At 44.1% G+C, this 24,422-nt stretch overlaps 1 long non-coding RNA gene across 1 annotated transcript; it reads left to right on the top strand.

Moving 5' to 3' along the window:
* The first annotated feature begins 8,778 nt into the window (after positions 1-8,778).
* Positions 8,779-16,549, top strand: LOC123385507. The gene is made up of 3 exons (XR_006598156.1): positions 8,779-9,024; positions 9,694-10,582; positions 14,174-16,549. It is a non-coding gene; the product is annotated as an uncharacterized LOC123385507 (long non-coding RNA).
* Positions 16,550-24,422: the final 7,873 nt, after the last annotated feature.

Here is a 24,422-nt window from a genome sequence, read left to right as displayed (position 1 = left end):
AGGTGGGTGGGTACATCCTTACCCTAGGACTGGCTGTCTAGATTTGTATAGGGTTCAATCTAGGAGTTGCATGAAGAGTGGAGGGAACTGGCCATTTCTGGTTGGGAATGGCATGAAGACCACGAATCTGGTCAGAGACAAGGACATGGGGAGAAGGACAGGAAGTAAGGGAGAAAAGGTGCAGCTTGGTACCTATATAAGTGCTATCGGGCTGCCATGGGTTATGAAGGTGCATTCTAGCCTCTGCACCCTAAAAGCATTGGCCTGCTTGGCCTGTCTCTCCTGGATTTGGGAGCAGGAGAGGGAGAGGCCTGAGTCTGTGGGTGGCTGGACACCAGGGTGAACAGGGTCCAATGGTGACTTCTGGGAACTCAGTGAGCAAACACCAGCCCACAGTGCAGGGTAATTATTCAGCCCAATATCCTTTCTAAGGTCCCCTTCCTCAGAATAAAAAATATATGGGAATTAGGGGGGGTGACAGTTACCAGACTCTCGGAGCTAGCTTCTGTGTGTGCTTTGTCCCCCTCACAGGCTTTGAACCTCAATGCAGCGGTTAAGAGCACAGGCTGACTTCACTATTTATGTAATATCTGAAAATGGGCCTATCACCCTCTCTGAACCTTATGTTTCTCTCCTAGAAAGTGCAGATAATAAGACCTGCCTCATAGAATTACTGTTGTGAAGGGTAAATAAAGTAAGTCATGTACAGGGGAAGACCTGCAATCCCACCAACAACTTCATGTATGGAAAGGTGGGTCCAAAAAATGGAGGATGGGGGAGCCACCACCTTGGGCAGCTTTTAATCATAGAAGAAGAACTTGAAAAGCAAATATAGGATGGACCTGGTGGCCATGGACTTAGGTCAATGGGCCTTTACTCCTCTCATCTCCCAACTACAAATCTCTAGTAGAAACTTTGTCAGAATCTGCACCCAGAAGTCATAATTTGGAGTTTTCTTTCATTCTTGGTTGCTATGAATAAGTTCCACACATGTAATGAATTTTGTGCTTGTAACCATCTCCACTAGATTCAATACACATTACCTCTGGCTGCAGCTCACAGTTTAACAAAGTCTCTGAGCTCACTCCAGAGAACACGTTTCTGCTCATACCTGCCACCCCCGACATGAGCTTATAACACCAAACAGGACTGCCATTTCAAAGGAGAGATGAAGGAAAGCAGGAGGTCCAACCTGGCTGAAAACCTAGCTGACTAGCAAAGCAGTCAAGTTGTCCAAAGATCAAGTGAAGCAGAATCTCCCAGATGTTAATATTCACAAACAGCCTAGCACAATGTTGAGCATACAAGGGGCACTCAGTACACATTAGTTCCAAGATGTTCAAAATGGCACTAGTAACAATGGGAATTTGGCAGTATTCAGCACAACTGCAAATGAATTTGCCCTTTGCCCCAGTCAAGTCCACCTCTAGGATTCTACCTCGCACATTGGAAGCAATACTCGGTGATGTATGAAGGAAACTAGTCACTAAGCGCAAACACTGAAAACAACCCAAATATCCAAACAAAGAATCTGTTGAATAAACTATGCAACATACTTAAAATTGGACACCATGCTGCTGTCACAGAGAATGGGAAAGATCGCCACAAACTGCTATGGAGTAATCTCCAGGATACGCGCGCACACACACACACACACACACACACACACTCATTTTTAAAAAGTTACCATTGGGGGGCGCCTGGGTGTCTCAGTCGGTTAAGCGTCCAACTTCAGCTCAGGTCACGATCTCACGGTCCGTGAGTTCGAGCCCCGCGTCGGGCTCTGGGCTGACGGCTCAGAGCCTGGAGCCTGCTTCCGATTCTGTGTCTCCCTTTCTCTCTGCCCCTCCCCCATTCATGCTCTGTCTCTCTCTGTCTCAAAAATAAATAAAAAAAAACGTTAAAAAAAATTAAAAAAAAAAAGTTACCATTGGGGACAAGATAGGACAGGACAGAAGGGAGTTGAATAGAGGCTAGGCCTCTCTGAATGTACCTTGTTTTTTTGTTTGATTTTGGAACCAGTAAATGTTTTACTGAATTTTTAATTAATTAAATAAAAAGAATTCCCTAAAAGTGGACAGCGAACTAAAAACAAAAAGAAAAACAAAAAGAGCTTATATATCTAGTTGGTGGTATAGCTACCTGTAGGAGGCATATTTCAAATGATTACGCCACAGTATTTGCACTCTGCACCCCTAGTGGTATATATCCCAAGGACAAAAAAGAACCACAAAGATATCCAGAGACTTTGCTCTGCATTCTGTAGTCTAGTTGTTTGCAGTAATATTGATATTATTTTGAAACCAGAAAATAGGATAAAACAAATATGTTTGCCCTAATCTTATTAAAAAGAAACCAAGGTTTTCAGTGCAAGGAGATAAAACATAGACATGTAAATGAATAAAATCAGGAAATTTAAACAAAATCCCATTGTTCTTACTTCAAATTGAAAATATCAGTATTAACTCATGATTTATTTTCCATTGTCTAAAAATTTGGTATTTCCTAGTGATGTTCACTGAAAAGATTTGGAAGCAGTGGTAGCTCAATAACAACAAACACCCCAGTTCCCAGATTGTAGTTTCTAGATGCCATTTCCCACTGAAGGGAACAAGGGCGCCTTGAGCTGGAACATCTTGTCATGCCTGAAAAAAAAGGAGCTGTCAAAGATTACTATGATCACTTCAAAATGTCATGGCAGTCAACATGAAGGGCCCCACACTTACCAAGGATAAGACAGTCTGAACATAAAAAAAAAGTACTGTAATGGATTGAAATATGGAAAAGTCCTGGGTTCATCATGATGCTCCATATGCCTGCACCCCTCCCCCACTGCCACAATCGGCAAACCCTCCTTAGTTACCTTTGGAAGTTGCCAGAACACCAACTCATTGTTCCGAAAATTGACAAATAAAGGAAAATAATCTAGTAGTTATCCTGCCTGTCTCAAACTGTACCTCATGGTAACCAAAGAGCTGCTGTGGGGAAGCTCTTTACGGAAGACATGCAACTAGTCAGTGCAGTAGGAATGATAACATTGGGAACTCACTGGTTTGCAAACCCTAACAAACTGGTGAGGTAACAGTCACCAATGGCTGCTAAAGCCATTAGGTTAAATGTTGATGGGGAATTCTATAATGTATGAATCAGGTTGACACCATCTGAACCCAAAGATGAAGGATAAATGAAGCAGGTGTCATGCACATCCTGACGTGATACAACAGCAAGTATACAACATCACCTATGAAGTATTTATTCTCCCCGCTCCCCAAAAATGAAGACTCTGAATGTAATCAAATGCTAGAGGTAATACCTAGTTCTCAGGAAATAGGGGGGTATAGAGGAATATGTTAAATGACACCATGAGTAATTTAACCAGAAATATTAAGTACCTGGGAAATTCGACAGGTCAAGTGACTTCAGTTTAATCCGGAAATAAATGACATTTCTTAAAGAGAAGTGGAACAATTATAGATGAAAAGAGATTTTAGACACGTACCAAGATGCATAGTGGACACATACCACAGATTTTTATTAACAGATATACAGGTGCTGGGGCGCCTGGGTGGCTCAGTTGGTTAAGCATCCAACTTTGGCTCAGGTCATGATTTTGTGGTTCATGAGTTTGAGCCCTGCGTCAAGATCTGTGCTGACAGCTCAGAGCCTGGAGCCCGCTTTGGATTCCGTCTCTCTCTCTCTTTCTCTCTCTGTTTCTCCCTTGTCCACACTCTGTCTCTCCCTCTCTCTCAAAAAACAAATAAACATTAACAAAAATTTTAAAAAGATAAACAGGTGCTAATTTATACTATTCTTTCAAATTTTCTGTAGTTTTCAAATTTTCAAAAAAAATGTTTAAATCAAAGTGAGAAAAAGACTAATCAACCGAATGAGGTGTGTGGCTCACAATTGGATCCTGATTTGAACAAGCCAATTTATTTATTATTTTATTTTATGTTATTTTACTATATTATTTTATTTTAGAGAGAGAGAGAGTACAAGCAGGGGGGAAGGGCAGAGGAAAAGAGAGAGAATTCTAAACAGGCTCTATGTGGAGCCTGACAAGTAGTTTGATTTGGGGCTCCATGCAAGGCTGGACCCCACAATCCTGTTCTCATGACCTGAGCTGAAATCAAGAGTTGGACACTCAACTAACTGAGCCACCCAGGAGACCCTGAACAAGCCAATTTAAAAAGAAATATACGAGACAACCAGGGCTTTATTGTGAATTATTTTTAATTTTGTTGTATATGACAATCATATTGTGGTTATGTTGAAAAATCCATCATTTATTGAAAGCGCATAATGAAGTAACAATAAATGAAAATATGCTAACATAGGCTAAAGTTGTAAGGTACAGTAGTAAGAATATGTTGGGTGTAGTTAGAGTTTGAAGCTGGGCTCACATCCTGGCCCCACCACTTTTTAACTGTGAGAACTTGAGTGAGTTTCTTGTGCTCTCTTAAATTCACTTCCCACCAAATACCACCTGCCTTGAGGATTAATGAAATAATGTTTATGATAGTGCTTAACCCATAGATGATATTTGACACAACTTTTCTTTTTTTAATATAAAGGGTTATCCCATTATAGATGGATTTGTGTTTAACCAAAGACAATATCTTTATCTAGTGGCTCATGTTAGATTTTCAAGCATTCACTATAGGTTAATGACTAAGCTATTCTTTATAGCACAGGAGCCCAGGTCACCTATAAGGGACAGAAATCAAGGAGAAACTTTAAGAAACGGGCAGCCCCACATTGGGCATATTAGTGATGTGGTCACATAGTGGTCTGATGAAATGATTTCCTATATGTAAAATGCTTAGAGCAGGGCCTGGCTCATGGTAATATTGTTTAAGTATTTACTATTATTATTATTATTAATGACTAAGCAGAAGGTAAGCCGATTTCAACTTCTGCATATCTCTCCTTTTTCTGTTTCTCTGAACTTCCTCTCAAGTACTGAGGTGACAATCTATAAATTGATATATTTTTCCTAGGCTTAGAAAGGATGACTCAATCTCTTAATTCACAGATTCTGCTCTTGTCTTAGACTTGAGCCATTTTGAGTTTCCATTTTGACTGCATTATCACTAATGGGTCTTTGGCTGTCATAGTTAACAACTGCCTTGACCCATAATGATGAGGGAATCAATGGTCCCATGGGGTACTCCCTTCGGCCTCATCCTGCTGCTCCAAGGGAAGTCTGGGCCTCATTGCAGTCAGTGGTAATCAGGGATAGACACACGAGTCCTTTGCTAATACACCAAGAAGTTCTCAGAGAAGAGCCTGGACTAACTAGCACCCTAAGCAGTCTGCCAGTTCGTAGCCTTTTTGCTAGAGAGGAAATTTCTGTGTGTTTCAAATTCTTCCCCTGACCATGGGCTGCATGGTATAAGTCTCTATGTAACATGTAACACGTGAGTTGCCCTGTAAGTGGCCACTCTGGGCTTGAAGATGCTGAGAACAATGAATCTGGACTTCTGCAGGAGGATTTTGTAACGTTGGTAAAATACAGCATCCTAAAACAGACCTATGATTCGGGGGCCACATCAGTCTCAGAATATTTCATTGTCTTCACCTCAACCTGAAATTGCAGAACTTCAGCTCCCTAGAACCCATTACTGCCTCAGTTATTCCCAGGTTCCCTCAGTCTCACAATCCCAGCTTTCTTCGCAGAGTGGTGGCCAGCATTAGCCTCCTCTCTCTCTCTGGGTTCTCACCGCCATGTCTGCTGCCAGGCCTATGATGCTGGCCCAGAGGGAGCGGTGCCAATGCTACTACAAAGCCTCCTGAAGGCCACTCCCCTCCTTTCCCTAACTATGATGCTGCCCAATCCTCTGATGCCATGTTGCTTTAAATGAACAGATTGGGTGATGGGTGGTGCTGGCTGGTTTGGAGAAATGCATTCAGGTAAGATGATTGGGTAGCTGGATGGCAGGTTCAAGGAGCCACTGGACCACATTTGCCGGTGTTGATTGGTGAGGCCAGCTCAGGACTTGGGTTTCAGGAAAGGAGGTCAACGGAGCCTGTCAAAGAACTTTGAAAACGCATGAGAACATTTTAATCTGACCCAAATGGCAAGGAGGAGCCCTCTGCTGAGAGAAGCCAGCACAAGCAATAACTCTGCTTGGGTTCAAGTTACCTGGCTGCTGAGTGGGGTTTTCTGCCCAGCACCCATTTTCTAGGAAAGGCTTAATCTCCCCATGCGGCAACTTACACACCCATCCAATCAGCACCACATACACCTATCCATTTCAGTATATGTGCTGCCGAGGCGAGCACAACACCTATCCATTTCATAGTCAAAATTACACTACCCAAATTCAAATCCCAGCTCTACCACTTAAACAATATGCCTCTCGACTTATTATTTAACATCTCTAAGTCTCAGTTTCATTATCTGTCATTTTTTTGGAAAGACCATAATTATACCTGCTCTGTAGTGTTGATTGGGACACCAGATATGTGCAAAGCACTTGGCAGAGAACCTGGTGCATGGTAAACGTTCAGTGAATCTCTTGATCATCATCACTACCACTAACACCAACATCAACATTTGATTACACCCTGAATTCTGTACATTTTTGTATCTGACATTAATAAAGCCCCACATGGCCTATTCTCTGCATGGAGACATATTGTCCAGGAACCAACATTAAATATAAAGGTATTCCAATATTTAGTCACATTTCCTGAAGAACATTGAAGAGATTCCAGTCAATGGCCCACCCTAGTCCTTGGCAAATCCCACTTCCTGTCCCCACCCCCCCACCGTTTCCTCTAGCCCAGCTTCTCCAGAGCCTCTTCCAACTGACTTGCCACCCAACTCTCTCCCACATCTGGCCTGTTAGTCTTCCCTTCTCCTTCCCTCCCACCGCCGCCTCTTTTACAACCTTTGCAGCCTCTCCCATACAGTGTCTTTGAACCCTATTCTCCCTCCTAAAAGATGTAGACCAGAGCTGGTTAGCAGCAGGCTGGAGGTTTTCTAATGAATAAAAATAATGTCATTGGACATGTATGTAGTACTTTATCATATACCTTCTAGTTTAATTCTGAGTGGATAAAGGCAACATTCTCTTTCATAGGTAGGTGGAGAAGATAGGAAAAGTCAGAAATCCCAACAGGTTAATAAATCTTGGCCCCCGGCAATACATGACATCGCCATGCCTTGGGGCCATAATTGATTGGTCCAGGCTGAGTATTTGACCTCAGCTGTCTGTCCATCGAGGGCTTTCATGGAGACCCTTAGATTGAAGACCGAGAGGGTCTTCGGAAGCCAAAACTATAGATTGTAACACTTGGACTTTTTAAAAGTCCTTATTCCTGGAGGTGTTACTATTAATTATGAAGTTTCCAGTATAGGGAAAACTTGCTGACAATATGATTGTGTTTAAATATTCAGTAGAAAGAAAGAAAGAAAGAAAGAAAGAAAGAAAGAAAGAGAAAAAGATTCTGTCAAACAATACCAGCCTCCTCTACAACTAAGGTCACCAGTCAGAGTAAAAAAAAATTTTCTTAAATGCTATGAGGCATATTTTTAGAGATTATAGTTTAGACTTTGTTTTTTTAGAGCAGTTTTAGGTTCACAGCAAAACTGAGCATCAAGTACACAGCGTTCTCACATACCCCTCCCCCTCCAACCTCCCACACCGTCAACACACCTTGCAGAGTGGTAGTTTTGTTACAACAAAAGAACTCACAAGGACACATCGTAAGCACTGGAAGTCCATAGTTTACATTATGGCTCACTCTTGATGTACATTTATCGTATGGGTTTGGACAAATGCATGATGAAACGTATCTGATACAGAATAGTCACACTGCCCTAGTCTTCTGTGCTCCATCTATTTACCCTCCCTCTCTCCAAACCCCTGCAATCCCTGGCCTTTTCACTGTCTCCATGGTTTTGCCTTTTCCAGAATGTCATATCCTTGGAATCAGACAGAGTATAGCTTTTTCCAATTGGCTTTTTTCACTTAGTGCTATTTAAGATTCTTCCATATCTGGGGCGCCTGGGTGGCTCAGCCAGTTTAGCGTTGGCCTTCAGCCCGGGTCATGACCTCACGGTTCATGAGTTCAAGCCCTGCATCGGGCTTGCTGTCAGCATAGAACCTGCTTTGGATCCTCTGTCCCCTCTCTCTCTGCTCCTCCCCTGCTCATGCTCTCTCTCTCAGAAATGAATAAACATTTTGAAAAAAAAGATTCCTCCATGGCTTGATGGCTCATTTGTTTTTATTGCTGAATAATATTCCACTGAATGAGTGTCCCACGGTTTGTTTATCCATTATGTACTAAAGGATATCTTGGTTGCTTCTAAGTTTTGGAAATGATGAACAAAGCTGCTATAAATATTTGTGTGCAGGTTTTTGTGGAGACATAAGGTTTCAACTCCTTTGGGTAAATACCAAGGAGTGGGATTGCTGGATCACATGCTAAGAGTATGTTCAGTTTCATAAGTGTCCTTAATACACATCAGCTCATTTTATCTTTAAGGCAAAACTGCAGTGTCATCTACATGAATCTCACACTTTCCAGTTTAGCAAACTGAGACTCCAAGGGGTAAAGTGAGTTCCCTGTGGTCGCCAGACTGAACCGTGTACTTCCTGACTGAGAAGAGGAAAATGTCTTCACCGCTGTTGAGTCACAGCCCCTGCCAGGTCCTGGCTCCTGTCAGGCGGCCCTCTCAGCTGGCTCTCTTCAATGTGCCTCTATCACGTTGTGGTTGGCCAGGGTGCCTAGAAATTGGGGTCCAGCGAACCCCACCGCCCACCTCGGGCTCAGGGATTGCTTGTAGTAACTCTTTCCCATTGCTCACTGCGTCCTCCCCAGCCCACACCCCACAACCCTTCACCCCTGACTTTGGAGGAACAAGAGACCATTTTTCTCCGGAAAGGCTTGGGGAGCTGCCTGGCTCCCCACACATGGGGCAAAATTGGTTCAGACCACAGTTATCATGGAGAGGGAAAAACCCTTGTCCAGCAGCACAGTGTCCTGTAGGTGGCGCCATTCTGGGGATACCAGGTGAGAGCTTGTATGACACAGGGATGAAGGGAATGGGGGGTTGGGAGGGGAGTGTGAAGGGAGAGAGGCCGAACGGCAGAAAGAGAATCGTGGCTTATGGCCATTTTGCACACACTGGTTGGCAATAGAGGGAAGTTTGAACCTTGTTTTCTTGAAGGACAAGCAACCTCTGACAACAGGCAATCATTTGTCTTGTGGGTTTCTTTTTTTTTTTTTTTTAAGACTTTCAAGCTCTATTCTTTTGGCAATTATTTGTTTAAAATCGTTTCTTCAGAATTGCCTGTTTATACTCCCCTAATGTAGTACTTTGTGCTTCCTGTACAGTATGTCCTCTTCAGAGAACATAGAGAAACCATGCTAATGAGGGCTATGCACATTTTGTTCTCTTAACAATTTGTGTCTTTGTGTGTGCGTGCGTGCGTGTGTGTGCGCGCACTCGCGCGCGCATGCGCGCGCACCTGGACCAATCACTCAGAATCTGGAAATTTTCTTTTTGTTAAGATAGATGGGAAAATTGCTTGTGCTATGATCAGGCTTGTCTTTTCACAATTGTGACTGAAATCAATTTTTCCAGCCTGAGTAGCCATAGGAAAATAAGAGGGAGGTGCTGCAGGAAGACACAGCCACTCATTCCTCCTCCACCTCTTGATTTCTTTTTATTCCATGCAGTAAGGGGACAGATACAAAAGAAGGTGACACAATGCCTCTTAAAACATGGACTAAGCATCAAGCACATCTGAATCCACGGATGGAAGTTCCTATGCGGGGGACCTCCTCACCCCCAGCCCAGGCCTGGCTCTGTTCCGTTTGGCTCTTGTCTCTTACCCGTTGGACTGTTCCTGAGTTGCATCCTTTATAAACAAAACTGTAAATGTGTGTATGTGTGAAATATATGTGTTAAGAAAAACCATTAACTAAGCATCCGGATATATTGGTCACTACGATGAGGGTGGTGAACGTGAGCCTTTGCAGCAGTCGGAACTCTCAGAAGGCAGGAGGGTAAAACAGAAGGCAAGGACAGGGACAATGACCGGCCGTCTCCGACAACGCTCATCAGTCATCATGACAGAGCATCTTTCCGGCACGTAAACGTGGCACGCGGCCTGCGGCTCAGGGGCAGTGAGCATTGCGTTTCTGGTGATAGGGATTCATCGGGGCTGGTGACACAGGTGCCGGGACTTCCATGTGCCTGCACCAAGGGGAGCAGGAGAATTAGTGGCCGACTCTTTCATCCAGGGATTCAGGCACCTGTGGACTCAGGGGGCACGGATAGGGCCGAACGGGAGAAGCTGGGAGGGAGTGGAGCTCGGAGGGCCTCACGGTGGAAGTGACTTTTCTGTGGGGTTTTAGTCGAGACGGGTGGTGGGAAGAGGAGGGGAGGGCTTCCCGGCTTGCCCTAGGCTTGCGCTAGGGCTGACGGTGCATCTTTGGAGGAGGGGAGGAGAAGGCGAAGCTGGCTGGGCTGGTGTGTCATCCAAGCCGAGGACAGTCTTGGGGACACAAGGAGTCTTGAATGGTGTTAGATGGGGGACAGTGAGAGCGCTGTCATTCACACTAGGTAAGCAATTATTTCCCTTTTAGGCCCAGAACTCTGCCATTTGAAAATGATTTGCAAATGGTAAAGAAACTATGTTAATGCTGTTGCTATTAGCCAACGGTTTTATTTTTGCTTTTTTTTTTTTTTTTTTTTGCTTTTGTTTTGTTTTTGCAGAAGCAGCACAGGGAGTTTCTGCCCTTCTTTCGTTCCTTTCTCCCACTTAATAAAAAAAAAAAGTGTTACGTTCACCTGCGGCAGGAAACGGAACTTGCTGAACTGAGAGTGCTTGCTGCCAGCCCCCGGGGAAGTTTAAAAATGTGTTTTAAAACCTTTAAATATGTAAGAGAGACTTGCAGGATGCTCATATTAGTGTGTATTTATTTCAAACAAATATTTAGAAGAGCTTATGATGCATGATTATCCCCCCACGGGGTGCTGGAGATTGGGGACACCCAGGGATTAGAGTGGGAGTCAGGACACACAGCTACCTGCAGTGGGGCGGGACCAGGCTGCAGGGTGTAGACAGGAGGCCCTGGCCATGGGGGAGCCAACCCTGAACCTCCCCCTCTCCCTATCATCTCTGCATCAATAAACACACTTTGGGCTTTCCCTGCAGGAAAGAACCTCCTCTCCCTCAGGAGACACCATTGGCTCCTTCTTCACCCTCTAGCATCTGAAAAGGGAGGTAATAATGCCCATCTCACAGAGTTGTGCGAATTGAACAAGCGAATACAGGGAAAATGGTCAGGATGGTGCCTGGCACATAATACGCATCCAGTAAATGTGTGCTATTGCTATTAACGCTGTCTTAGGAAAGAGTGGAGGCAAATGCATCTACTCAGTCTGCCCATCTGAACCAGAACCTATTCTGTGTCTATTGGCATAGAAAGAGTACCTATTACAAATTTTGGGGGGCGCCTGGGTGGCTCAGTCAGTTAAGCATCTGACTCTTGGTTTCCGCTCAGGTCATGATCTCAGCCCCACGTCGGGCTCTGCACTGACAGTGTGGAGTCTGCTTGGGACTCTCTCTCTCTCTCTCTCTCTCCCTCTGTCGCTGCCCCTCCCCTGCTGGTGTTCACACTCTCTCTCTCTCTCCCTCGCAAAATAAATAAACCTCAACAGATTTTTTAAGAGAAAAAAATTTTAAAGCGGGCTACAAAATAGTTATTACAGTATGATTTCCATTTGGGGGGAAAGGTATGTTTTTACATAAAGATTAGTAGGCTGGACTGTGTACCCCCCAAATTCCTATGTTGGAGGCCTAACCCCTCGTTCCTCAGAATGTAACTATATTTGGAAATAAGGTCTCTAAGGAAGTAATTAAGTTAAAAATGAGGTCATTAGGGTGCATCTGAGTCCAATATGACTAATGTCCTTCTAAGAAGAGGAAATTCAGCCACAGGCATGAGCCCAGAGATGAGGAGACATGTGAGGAGACAACGGGAAGGCGGTCGTCTGCAAGGGGAGAGAGGCTTCAGAAGAAACAAAACCTGCTGACACCTTGGTTTTGGACTTCTAGCCTCCAAGACCGTGAGAAAAAAATTTCTGTTCTCTCTATGTCCCCCAGCCTGTGGTTCTTGGTTGTGGAAGTCCTGGCAATTTAATACAATGAGGGAAACGTCGAAGGATGCGCTCCTAGCGGTTATTCTCAGAGTGGAGGACTTTCGGCAGGTTTCAATTTAACTTATTTTCTGATTTGAGCACAACCCAGTGTATCTTATCAACAAGTTTTCACAGAGGATGTCAAGACAAAGCAACACCGTCAGACTGAGTTTCCTGCCTGGTTAGATTTCAAATCCCTGTTTGCCACCATCCCGTCATCTCCGCTGGCTCTCTGCCATCTATGCATGGGGCTGTTCACAGGAGGGACCGGCCTGGGGCCAACCCACTGAGGTCCTGCTTCACTGTCATGGGAATGAGGAGCATCCAAACCTGTAATTGAGCAGGGTTTCTGAAAATGATTCCATCCAAAAGAAAACGATTCCATTCAAAACAAAGGATGGTCTATTTTTACCTAATGAATATTTGAGTCTTGGTCACATATAGGGTGTTAGCTTTTTCTGCGGGAATTCTTCAGGGCCCTCCAGAGAGCCGCACAGCCTGGCACTCGTCCCCGGGGTTGATTGAGCGCCAGTGCCCACATTGATAGTGGGTTTTCCGATTCCTCACCTGTTGAGGTCACTCCGAATGAAAAGATGTCAGTCTCTGAATATCCTCTGCCCACAAGGTTCCCATATACCTTTGCCTTTTTCTTGCACAAAACAGCTCTGACCCTTCCGCAGGCAGCTGGACTTCAGACAAATGGTAGTGGGGGGGGAGGGGTGGGTACATCATGGAGGGCTACAGAAGCCTCCTCTTTCCAATGTTTCCTTTGATCCCAAGAGAAAAAAATCAAAGACATGAAAGCAAATCTGTGAAGGAAGAAAGCAAGAGTGCAGTTTGCCTCAAGGGCCTGGCCTCAGTCTATTGCATTAACCCCTCCATGGGGCAGCACGGAGGAAAGGGAGTGCTGGCGGCAGATAGTCCCCCACACCCCGCGTACCCCCTGCTCCAGCTGCTCCCCTGGCCTGTCAGCAGTGGGAGATGGAGGAGGAGATTCTTTCCACCTGGTAGATCCATGGAGTTTCTGGAAACTGTCAGTTCCTGAGCCATTTGTAAGGAGGGGCACACAGTTTCTAGCCGGCAACAGGTGTTGAGAGTGCCTGCTGGTAAGAACAGAGCCATGGTGGGGGTCAAAGGGATGATTGGGAAGGCTGCCCCAAGTTGCCTTCTGCCTCCCTGACTGCTCCCTGAGCCAAAGAAAGCCAACCACGTCCAACGTTATCATGGCTGAAGGTTGAGGATTGGTGCCCAGCATTCCATTTCCTATCCAGAGCCCAGCAGTGAATGCTTCTTAGGGAGAGCTTCTTAAGTAGCCTCTATCGAGCATTACCTCGTATCAGACTCCAAGCTGGGAGTTTCCCACCCATCGTGTCCTGTAACCCCTGTGCTTGTGCTATTGTCCTGAACTCATAGTCTTTGTGACTGGACTCATTACTCAAGATTTTGCAGCCACAGTTTCTTCATCTATAAAATACAAATAAGAATGCACATACCTCACGAGTTTGTCAGGAGGATAAGCTTTCAATAAATTAACCAGGATTAAAAGTAACGAAGGCACCTGGGCACCTGGGTGGCTCAGTGGGTTGAGTGTCTGACTTCGGCCCAGGTCATGATCTCACAGTTCGTGGGTTCCAGCCCCGTGTCAGGCTCTGGGCTGATAGCTCAGAGCCTGGAGCCTGCTTCAGATTCTGTGTTTCTTTCTCTCTCTGTCCCTCCCCTGCTCATACTCTCTCTCTCTTTCTCTCTCTCTCTCTCTCTCTCTCTCTCAAAAAATAAAAAACCGTTAAAAAAAAATAACGAGTCAGGACTGTATGTACCAATATGGAAATAGCTCTAAGACATCTTGTTTAAAAAGAGAAGGGGCATGCGGCAGCAGAAAACTCATGCAGTAAGTTCCTATTTGTATAAAACAAAAAGATGTATATGTTCAGCCCTGTGTGGCTGAACAATAATTTAAGGTTTTAACTTGTCTTTGTTCTTGTATTTTCCTCCTTTGTCTTGGCTGGCCAGGTGGAAAGAGCCAAGAGGGTGAACTTGGCAAAGGCTTCTGCGCTAGGAGCTACCTTCAAGGCCCTGGAGCCCTGGGTGGGCCAGTGGTGACTCCGGAGCCAGCAGCCTCAGCACCCCTTGTTGGGGACCAAGACAGCCATTCCTTAGGCCAGAAGTCTGGAAACAGGACTCCTACATCCCAGCCAAGTGCCTCCCTCCATCCTCCTGGATGACCCCTGGCTGTGCCCCCATGACTTGGCTCGCTCTCTGACCAATTTAATGTATCCTAATGTGATTATATGGACGTACCCTCCACACCCCTGTAGTGTCCAACTACACCCAAGACTAGTGGGTGAGATCTGGATACCTGGGGAGGGACACCCGGGCCCTCCTCCTTGGCTGTGGAAAGACATGATGACCTCTCAGTTGTGGTTTTCTGGAAAAGGGCACTTGGGGAGCTAAGATGGGGCAGAGATTTCCCTTTCTTCTCCTTTTTTGGCCCAATTCCTGGGGGTTACCCTCTGTTAGGAGCCTCCCCAGCTTCTGTTCCTCCTTCACGACTCACATCTGCTCCAACGTGGTGTGGCTTGAGGGGCCTGAGGGTCCTGGATTTGAATCTCAGTTCCATCACTGTCGGGACCATGAACCAATTATTTGATCGGTTTTCGTTAGCTTCCATATCTATAAAATGGTGAGAATTATAGTACCTAGTTTACAGGGCCTTAGCGAAGGTTAAATAAAATAATGTAACATAACACAGTGGCAGGCATATAGCAAGCATTGGGTAAACCTTAACCAGAAATCTTTAAACCAGTGGGATAATCTAATTATGAGAGCACTAAGTACAATGGTCAGGGAGGAGAGGAAGGCCCCACAGGACACAGGGTTGCTCTCTGGAAGCAAGCGGAACATTGTCCTGTCAGAGATTGGCTGAAAAAGAGCTGAGGTGACCTCCTGTGGTACTCCAGCTCTAGGCTACCTGAAGAGGAAGACTGTGCCTGACCCAGGGCTGGTCCTTAGTAAAGTTTTATTGGATAGTATTGGGGAAATATAAAACCTGGAAAACCTCTCCACAAAGGTAGTAGAGACCTATACCACAAAGGTAGTTGAGTAAGCATTAAACCAGAATGTGATGTGCACTGGAGGGGTTCAAAGTATGCCACCCCAAATCATGCCACGCTGGCGTAATGATTTCTTTCAGCTGGAGGCGACTGAGAAAAAGAAGACCCAGGAAAAACTCTCTGCCCTCCCCTTTCTACCAGGAAAGGCAGGACAATTCTTAGACTCTTACCAGCCTAGAGATAGCACCAGAGGATACACATCACAAACCTTACTAAATAACTTATTTAGTTATGACAAATATTTACATACATTTGAAAAGGACAGAGAAAGAAACAAAACAGTGAGGAAGAGAGAAATCTCTTTCCTTATTTTCAACAGGGGGAATCAAGCCTCTTATTTTTAATTTGTACCTGCTCTTACAATTTATGATAAAAACTACAACAACTACAAAAATTGAGAGGTTGCTAAAGGACAGATAGTTGTTCATCGGTTTAATATTCACAAAATCCCTGTAAGATCCATATAAGTATGGACCCATGCTACAGATGAGGAAACTGAGGCACAAGATTATTTTACTTGTCTAAGGTCACTGAGAGGGAGAGCCAGGATTTAAATCCAAGCACTCTTGCTGAGTGGATTGATGAAGAGAGGGAAAGATGGATGATTGGGACCTGGAAAGGGATGAGGAGTTTTTCAAACTGCGATTGAATTTGGAAAATGCTACCGAAGGCTTGTTTGAAGTCTACAAGATAATGCACCTGTCTGAAGATCGATACTGTCTTGCGGTTCAGCAAGGCAATTCCTTTCTCATGCTCTCTTCATTCCAGTTTCTGGGTTCAGTACTCATCATCTCCAAAATCCCTCCATCAGTAACCGTTTTTGATGTGTTTAAGTGGAAATATTGCAAAATCAGATGATTGCTGATTTTAATCTTTGTACACATGTCACGCCCTCGATGATTCGTTTTATCCAACGTTTGCAGTTTGGGAGAAGGAAGCTCGGCTGGGTTTCCAGTTGCAGCACACACGTGATGAGGCTGTTGTTCTCCAGGCTGCCCCCCGTTTGCAGGAGAGAGGGGCTGGGCTTTACTTTTAACACCCTCTTACCTTTAAGTTCCCTTCCCCGTGATACAAAACTATGTCAGAGGATTCACTTAGGGGAGGAAATCGCTTCCTTTTCTGTTCCCAGAAATAAAGTTCTGCATTTTGGAAATATTACTTTAAAAATGTTTTTCATGCTGCTTTTTTAGAAATATTTTCCCCCAAAGAACATAAGATTTGCTGAATGGCATTCTGGTACTGTGCAGTGTAGATTGTGAAATTCAAAATTGTGTCGCATCCCGTCTACAGGCTGACATTTCCATTCTAACTTACCTATGGGTGTTTTAGGGAGATAGGTGTAAAAGACACAGGGTTACAACTGAAATGCATTTATTTTTTATTTTTTCAAAGATTAAAAAAAATGTTTATTTATTTGAAAGAAAGAGAGCACAGGAGGGGGAGGCAGAGAGAGAGAGAGAGAGAGAGAGAGAGAATTCCAAGCTGGCTCCGTGCTGTCAGCACGGAGCCCAGTGTGGGACTTGATCACACGAACTGTGAGATCGTGACCTGAGCAGAAATCAAGAGTCAGATGCTTAATTGACTGAGCCGCCCAGGCACCCTACCACTGAAATGCATTTAGTAGGGCCCCCGGTGCATGAAATACCGCGACTGACCTGATACTGAAAGTTGCTCAGAGTGGTTTCTGCCCTGTCTACACTCTAGGAGAACCGTGAGGCAGAGGACAGCCTGAGAGAACAAGAGGAAGGACAAGAAGAAAAGAGGGTGAAACAATGAGCCCATTTATGAGCAGGCCACAAAGAATCATCACATGGAAGCTGGCCCAGGAGTCGGCCCAGAAAGAACCAGTTTATTGACAAGGTGGACTGCTGTGAGTGGACTGTGTAACCACTCCCCTCCCTGCCCCCCAAAAAGATATACTGAAGTCCCAACCCCCAGTACCTGTGACTGTGACCTTATTAGGAAATAGGGTCTTTGATTATGCAATCAAGTAAAATGAAGGGATTAGGATGGGCTTTAATCCAATATGACTGGTGTCCTTCTAAGAAGAGGGAAACTGGGCACAGACACCCAGGGACACCATGTGAAGACACAGAGACATACGGACACAGAGGAAAGACTCCATGTGAAAATGGAGACAGGATGGAGTTATGCTGCCACAAGCCAAGGAATGAATATCTGGGACCACAGAAGCTGGAAGAGGTGAGGACGGATCCTTCTCTGGGGCTGCAGAGGGAGTATGGCCCTGCCAACCCCTTGACTGTGGATGTCTATGTTATGGCGGCCTAAGGAAACCAATGCATGGATTCTGTAGGGTATAAACAAAAATCAACTTTATTCTCTTCCCTGTCTTTCCACACCCACACTGTTAGGCTCTTCATGCCCATCCCTGATGAAACCTCAGATCCCATAGTTTTCCTGGCCATTTTGAGATATGAGAAGTTTAATTCTAATACCAAAATTTCAGTCCACATCCCATTTAAAAATTCTTCCCTTTCCAATTGTAGGTTTAACTCAAGCTTGGAAACCTGCAGTGGTAGAAGGCAGCATAGTTGGTTTCTCCACTAGTTCCCCACCTGACTGGCTACCCCTTTTCCCCCCTCACTCACCATATTGTGCATGGTTGGTACAAAGGGGCAGAGGAGAAATGGGAACAAAAGAATCCTTATTTGATATGTGCACTTATTATCTGATGGTGGATTCTCTAGATAAGACAGATGTCCATAGTCCAGCTCCTTCTTTGGTGGGGCACAGTTTCTAGACATTTCAAATAATGGGTCCATTTTGCAGGCCCTTGTTAACTGGGGCCTTCATACTGGAGGGTACCCTAGTATGAAAGATGCTCACTGGCAGACATTTATGACCCAACCCCAATGATGCACCACTAGCCCTTATTTATGTTTGCCTCTCTCCTCACAGGAAGCCACAAAAGACATATTCTTATTTGCACAGTCTTACATGGGCAGTTCTCTAAAGAAACAGAGAACTGGCTTTAAAAAAAATAGAAAAAGAATGGAAAGGAATGGAAGGAAGGAAGGCAGGCAGGAGGGTGGGTAGACAGGAGGGAAGGAAAGAAGGAGGGGAGGAAGGAAGAAAGGAAGTAAGAAAGAAAGAACATGTTGAACATAGTCATTAAAAATGAAAATTAAGGGGCGCCTGGGTGGCGCAGTCGGTTAAGCGTCCGACTTCAACCAGGTCACCATCTCGCGGTCCGTGAGTTCGAGCCCCGCGTCAGGCTCTGGGCTGATGGCTCAGAGCCTGGAGCCTGTTTCCGATTCTGTGTCTCCCTCTCTCTCTGCCCCTCCCCCGTTCATGCTCTGTCTTTCTCTGTCCCCAAAAAAATAAACGTTGAAAAAAAAAATCTATTTAAAAAAAAAAATGAAAATTAAGTTGGGGCGCCTGGGTGTCTCAGTTGGTTAAGGGTCTGACTTCGGCTCAGGTCATGATCTCACAGTTCGTGGGTTCGAGCCCTGCAACGGGCTCTGTGCTGACAGCTCAGAGCCTGGAGCCTGCTTCAGATTCTGTGTCTCCCTCTCTCTCTGCCCCTCCCCCCACTCACACTCGGTCTCGCTCTCTCTCTCTCTCTCAAAAATAAATAAACATTAAAAGAAATGAAAATTAAGTTTCTTTTCTGAGAAAACACCAAATGGTGGATGACACCAGTGCCATGAAAGGGCCCAGGGGCCTTGGATACAAGAAGCCTGAAAAAAAAAGTAAATGAAAACAAGTTGCTTTCACTCTTAGTGGATCCTGAAAAACTTAACAGAAGACCATGGGGGAGGGGAGGGAAAAAAAAAAAGAGAGGCAGGGAGCCAAACCATAAGAGACTCTTAAATAGAACTGAGAATAAACTGAGGATTGATGGGGGGGGGGGGTGGGGGGGAGGGCGGGGGGGGGTGGCGGGCATAGAGGAGGGCACCTGTTGGGATGAGCACTGGGTGTCGTATGGAAACCAATCTGACAATAAATTTCATATTAAATAAGTAAATAAATAAAATAAAATTAAAATAAAACAAGTTGCTTTTTTTCATATGTCAAATTGAGAGAGATTGTAAACCATTAAACTATGCAGGTTTGGTAAAGATGTAGGTACCCTTTATTCTCCAGGTAGGCATGTGAATTATAACAATGTTCCTGGAAGATAGTTAGAAATACTTATCAGAGTGTTAACAAATGCACATCAGGTGGCCTGGGGAATCTCACATTCCGGAAAGCCTTGCATTCAGGCACAAGCCATGAATAACAGTTTTTCTGAAGGACAAAAAGGGGACAAATCTCGGCATCCTTAGTGAGCCTCAAAGTCAGGAACATCTAGCAGTTATCAAAATGACCCAGCTGCATCCCATCAAATTGCTGATGCACACAACTTGAACTACAAAGGTTTCCCTCTTTGTTCTGGGGGTCCGTTGTTCTGAGAGCTGGAATCTGGCATATGCTTTACTATTGCAAGTAGAAATTCTACTCAGTACTCAAGAAACGGTTGGGGGGCGCCTGGGTGGCTCAGTCGGTTAAGCGTCCGACTTCGGCTCAGGTCATGATCTCACGGTTCGTGAGTTCGAGCCCCGCGTCGGGCTCTGTGCTGACAGCTCAGAGCCTGGAGCCTGTTTCAGATTCTGTGTCTCCCTCTCTCTCTCTGACCCTCCCCCGTTCATGCTCTGTCTCTCTGTCTCAAAAATAAATAAACGTTAAAAAAAAATTAAAAAAAAAAAAAAAGAAACGGTTTGGGTTTTCCTCTTCTTTTGTAAAATGTATTTGTGTGTTAATGAGGGAAAAAACGAAAGTGGTATCTCAAAATGACAAAAGGGAAAAAAGAGGGGGGCATCTTTCTTGATCATCTCCAGAAAAACTAGGTTTAGGTGTTCTGCAATTACCAAAAACACAACACAAAACGGAAACCACATACCTCTATAGAGCAGGTCTGTTCTTAGTGTTCTATTCTAAAGCAATTGTTCATTATAGTTGCTTCAAATCTTTGTCAATGGAGGAGGCAATGACTAGTCAATTCTGCCAGTTAGCTCATGCAGTTAAAATGCCAGCCTATTTTTCTTAATAGTCAAGGAGAAAAAAAAAAAAATCTCACCAATTGACACCTCACCAAAGAAGACACACAGATGGCAAATAAGGACAGGATGAGATGTTCATGATCATGCATCCTTAGGGAATTTGCAAATTAAAACGATCATGAAACATCATCACACACCTATCAGAATGGCCGATATCCCAAACACTGACAACACAATGCTGGCAAAGACAAGGAGCGATAGGAATTCTCATTTGTTGCTGCTGGGGGTGCAAAATGAAAGCCACTTTGGAAGGTGGCTCGTCCGTTTCTTACAATGCTAAGCACACTCTCATCCTATGATCATGTGATAGCATTCCTTGGTTTTTACCCCAAGGTGTGAAAAACGTCTGCCCACACAAAAACCTACACAGAGATGTTTATAGCAGTTTTGTTCATAATTGCCAAAATTAGAAGCAACCAAAATGTTCTTCAATACGTGAATGGGTAAATAAACTGTGGTGCATCCAGACAATGGAATATTATTCGGCAATAAAGATGAATGAGCTGTCAAACCACAAAAAAGATATGCAGGCCACTTAAATGCATGTTGCTAAGTGAAAAAAAAGACGGTTTGGAAAGACTACATAATGCATGATTCCAACAATACGACATTCTGGAAAAGGCAAAAGTATGGAGACAGTCAAATAACAATAGTTGCCAGGGGTGAGGAGAGAGAAGGAGGGATGAATAGGTAGGGCACAGAGGATGTTTATGGAAATGAAACTATTCTGTACGATACTGTAATGATGGATACATTTGTGAAGCCCATAGAATGTAGAGTACAAAGAATAAATCTTAATGTAAACTTCTGTATATGTAAACTTATATAAGCCTAATGTGGACCTTAATTAGATAATAAAAATTGTAAACAATAATAAATAATAAACATATAATGTTTATATAAATGTAAAATAAACTATAAATATATAATATAAGCAATATATCAATATTGGCTCACCAGCTGTAACAAAAGTACCTCACTAAAGCAACAATTAATAATAGGGAAAAATGTGTGTGAGGAAGTGAGGGATGGGATATTTGAGGACTTTACTTTCTGCTTAATTTTTCTGTAAACCTAAAACTGCTATAAAAAATAAAGTTGGGGTGCCTGAGTCAGTTAAGCGTCTGACTTCTGCTCAGGTCCTGATCTCATGGTTTGTGAGTTCGAGCCCCACATCAGGCTCTATGCTGACAGCATGGAGCCTGCTTGGGATTCTCTCTCTTTCTCTCTCTCTCTCTCTCTCTTTCTCTGCCCCTCCCTTCCTCAAAAGAAACAAATAAACTAAAAAAAAAAAAAAGCCTAGGGGTGTCTGTGAGGCTCGGTCAGTTAAGCGCCCAACTTTGGCTCAGGTCATGATCTCATGGTTCACAAGTTCAAGCCCGCTGTCAGGCTCTGTGCTGACAACTCAGAGCCCGGAGCCTGTTTCAGGTTCTGTATCTCCCTCTCTCTCCGCCCCTCCCTGCTCGCATTCTGTCTCTCTGTCAAAAAATAAATAAAAACATTAAAAGAATTATTAAAAAAATAAAAGTCTACTAATTAAAAAAAAAAAAAGAGTCAAGCCAATTGTTTCACTGAGTTGGCATTTCAAAAAGTAGATCCAGTTTGACGTGGTTCAGGAGTAATTATACTCTATGGGATGTTATTTTTTTTCTAAGGCCTTTGACGAACATGATTTCACATATTAATTCTGTTGTAAAAATATCCATAAATTTGCTATGGTTAATTGGGAGATTTTTAGGACCTGAAAGAGTGAAGAAGTGGTTTCTCTATGAAAGTTTGTTTGTCATTGTCCTCAGGGTCAAGAGTCTCACCATCTCTGTCTCCCTGCATACCACCCCCACCCTGGAACAGTCTGATCCTACTGATGGAATGGCATTGGATTTCCTGGCTTGTCCTGAAAGCTTGGCTTCTTTGGGCCTTTTCCTCTTTCACATGCAAGAAAAAAAGACGGACGGTATTACCAGGTTCCCATAAAACAGTCTGCTCCCACCCCCAGAGTATATTCAGGTTGTAACTGTGCATACCTCGACATTGGGCAGCCCAGGAGAACACCCCAGGTGAGGGTAAATCAGAACCCAGAACATTGATAGTAATGGCTTCACAAAAAGCTGTGAGACTGGACCTCGGAGAAGGGTTGGAGAGAGACGTGGCTGTACAGTTCGTGCAGATGTATTGGTCCTGGGCTTCCAACTTTCATACATGGGCACAGCCTTGGCATTAAATATGGGTAGGTCAGCTGCAGGAAGATCCAAATCGCAGCCGGTCCTCACTGTGAGAGGAGATAGCAGGAGACATATGGCACATTTCTTTAAATTTTTTTTAAAAAATTAAATGTTTATTTATTTTGAGAGAGAGAGACAGAGTGTGAGCAGGGGAGGGGCAGAGAGAGAGGGAGACACAGAATCCAAAGCAGGCTCCAGGCTCTGAGCTGTCAGCACAGAGCCCAAAGCGGGGCTCCAACTTGCAAACTGTGAGATCATGACTTGAGCCGAAGTCAGAGGTCTAATTGACTGAGCCACCCAGGTGCCCCAACATGTGGCACATTTCTGAAAGTTTCCCCTGAAGGGCACCAAGCTTTTCCAACCTCCTGGGCTCCCAATCTCTAAGACTCCCTGGCCAGCCTGGTTCTCCTACACCTACTCCCTTTAGTGAAGTAGAACGAGGAGAAATAAGTCGAACTCTTCTTTAGCTCCTTGGTCTTCTTTTCCTCCTGTCTTTCTATACCTCTTTTGTACAGCTCTCTGATTTAGTAGCTGAAATTATAAATGGGAAGAGAGCTTCTAAAAAAAGTTTATCTGTCTGAAATTGACAAGTAGACTAGATCACGGAAGTGTTCTCTTGACAGCGCACCTGGGTGGCTCAGTTGGTTAAGCATCCAACTTGGGCTCGGGTCATGATCTTGTGGTCTGTGAGTTTGAGCCCCACCATGGGCTCTATGCTGACAGCTCAGAGCCTGGGGCCTGCTTCTGATTCTGTGTCTCCCTTGCTCTCCGCCCCTCCCGCATTTGCACTTTGTCTCTCTCAAAAGTAAACATTAAAACATTTTTTAAATAAAAAATAAATAAAGCATTAAAAGAAAATAAAAGAAAAGAAAAAAGAAAAGAAGGAAGGAAGAAAAGAAGAAAGGAAAGAAGAAAGACAGTGGTCTCGTGGCAAGCATGTGTCCCCTCACCCAATATGGATCAAGGCCCTCCCACGGGTGGGAGTCTGTACTTGGTGCTAAAGACAAAGTGAAGCATAGGGAAGTGCTGCCCCCTGATCCCGGCTCTAGAAGCCATGGGAGAGACAGACACTAAAGAGATGATGACAGTGACAGTTCTCCAGAACCTTAGTTCCCCTACATGAAAATTCTAGCATATTATCTTAGGAATTCCAGTCCCAAGGGAGAGAACAAGGAAACTGGGAGCTTCCCTCAGGAGGGAGAGAAGTGGAGATGTTTATCAGAAAGGCTACCAGAAAGTACGTGCATGAAGTTATCACAGAGCCAAGGCTAAATGATCTTGTGTACCAGAGGAAGAAGTTGATATACATCTACACAGGCTTCTCAATTCTCCAAGCTATTTTGAATAAGCAAGAGCTGGATGTCAGCAGCCAATAGCTGTAAATACAAAATCAGAAAAGCTTTGAACATTTGGGTGTCAAAGCAGGCAGAAGGCAAATCCATTTTATTGGGCATACTTATTTATAAGAAAGTGACATTTTTGCTTTTAAGCATTCCACTGAAACATCAAGGAAGGGAGAGCTTAAAGATTTTTCTCTTAACAACTGGATGTTAATCACACAATGTACATTACTACTCATGCAGAAAGTATAAATGTCGTTAGTATTCTCTTGATCTAAGATGTGATCTTTATTATTTTATTTTAGTAGATGTAACAAAATAGAGTCACTTAAACTACTTTCCAATTTGTATTTTCATATAAGGTGTTAAACTCCTAACTATTGGATTCTCTAGGGATTTTCTGATGCCTATGTTACATAGTTGGAGAGAAATCTTAGGATAGATACTATTGGAGAACAAAGAAAGTCAACCCCCTGTTGACCTGGGGCATTCAAAGGTGTCTTCTCAGGAGGTGATTTTTAAGC

Source organism: Felis catus, chromosome B2 (assembly GCF_018350175.1).
Source record: "Felis catus isolate Fca126 chromosome B2, F.catus_Fca126_mat1.0, whole genome shotgun sequence".
NCBI lineage: Eukaryota > Metazoa > Chordata > Mammalia > Carnivora > Felidae > Felis > Felis catus.
This window is presented reverse-complemented; position numbering and strand designations above follow the sequence as displayed.